We start from the raw sequence: 1,982 nt of genomic DNA on the forward strand, positions 1-1,982 counted from the left end.
AAAGCATCAATGAGACATCCAAGGCAAACATATAGGCATGCAAAGGGGACTGAAATGACATGGAGGATGGCTCCAAATCACCAAATAAATACAAAAATGTCATGCTATACATTCATGCACTTAAGGCCAACAAGCCGGAATGCAAAGAGGCTATATTAAGCATGCTAAATCCGACCCAAACAACCATGGACAGACCTAAAACATGGCAAAATATGCACAAAAGCTTCACAAGACTAAGCCTAAAACATGCTAGAACTAAGGCTAACAACCTAAGGCATATCAAGGCAACAACAAGGCATTACATGGTAGGTATGCTAAGCATGCATGGTGTACCAAAACCAACAAAAATCAGAGGTATAATATGACATATTAAGCACAAAAAATAGCCAAGGTATGGTCAACATGAAGCCTAGCTAGGTGCTCTCTCAAGAGGCCAAAAATGGTCCATTTTAAGGACAACAAGGAGAGGGGGTGGCCCTCTCCTTTTAGAGACTTCAAGGCACCATCTTCACCACTGAAATTCAGTGGTGAAGAGGCCCAAACACCAAAGTCTCGAAACTTGCACAAAATAGCACAAAATGGGGCCTTTCAAGGCCTAAGAGGGGTCAAACACCCTTAAACCACAAAACGCCCTTAATAAACAATCAAGAGGGCTAAAAAACAGAACTTTTTTGTATTATACACCGAGCTCAAAAACGAATTTAAGACAGGTAAAAATACAATGCAAGATTGGGGTAAAAAGGGGTAAGATTCTCACCCTTGAAGACCTCTTCAACAATGATGCTCCAATGGCCCTCCTTGGCTTGAATCCAACACCAAACACCAAAATCAGCCCCTTAGAACCTCAAGAGCCAAAGGAAGGTGAAACACTATGTGTTTGTGTGCAATAGTAAGACACAAACACACTTTAACACACACAAGAGGGAAAAAGAGAGAGATAATGTGTATCAAACCCTAACCCTAGAACTCAAACCCTAAAAATGGCTGTCTAAGCTCTCTCAAATATCTCAAGTGTCCAACCCTTGCAACAAGAGAGAGCCCCTCTCTTTATAGAACTTCTTGTCTTGTAAAGCTTACAAGAGAAGCTTCACAAGAGGGAGATCCCTCCATACACGTGTATGGAGGGGAGCAAAAAGCAAGACAGCTGTCTTAAAATATCTGCAAAAGCAGATGCACAGTAGTCGGTCGGCCAAAGATGCCATTTTGGCAAAAAAGATTGCCGACCGGCAACAAATAGTGCCAGCCGGCAATATACATTGCCGGTGGTAGCAAAAACCAGCCGGTGGTCTCTAGCCACTGCCGGTGGTGTATGGGGATGCCTCACAAGGCATTTCCTGGCCTTCCAAGGCAAAACACAAGTGTTTGGTGTGAAACCAGACACTAAACGGTCGAGTTCGGAGATCCTGAGGCAAGGCGCGCGAGCCGAGGCCTCCGGGAACTCCAAACGAACACAAACATGGATAATCACCGAGTGTTCAAACGGTGACGTCCAAGTCTTGAGGATTGTCAAAAATGGGGTGTCTATACGTTCGAGCGAGACTTCTTGCGCTCAAGCGAGCCTTGTGGAATTGTTTCTTCGCTCAAGCGAGATTCCTTGCGCTCGAGCGTGCCTCTGCGTCTATAGCAGACCTGAAGCTTTGAATTCTATGCTCGAGTGACACTTCTTGCGCTTGAGTGAGGTCACTGTTGTGTCTAGTCGCTCGAGCGACAACTCTTTCGGTCGAGCGAAGGTTGCATATATCAGCTCGCAGCAGAGTGATTTTACTTCACTCTTTGATTTCTTTTCTCCTAAAGACCCTAGATCGGTTGTCTCTCTCTTTAAAACACCCTCTCTCTCTACAAATAACCCTAGATCTAAGTGTCTCTCAACTCTAGTCCCTTTGTCAAAGTGTTGTTCCCTTTGATCCGAGCAAAACCGAATTTGGGGCATTCTTGAAGCTCTTCATCATCTCCTTTGGTCTCCTAGATTTGAGGTAGGGATG

This window comes from Camellia sinensis, chromosome 13, assembly GCF_055761805.1.
Source record: "Camellia sinensis isolate YWXY chromosome 13, ASM5576180v1, whole genome shotgun sequence".
Taxonomy (NCBI): Eukaryota; Viridiplantae; Streptophyta; class Magnoliopsida; order Ericales; family Theaceae; genus Camellia; species Camellia sinensis.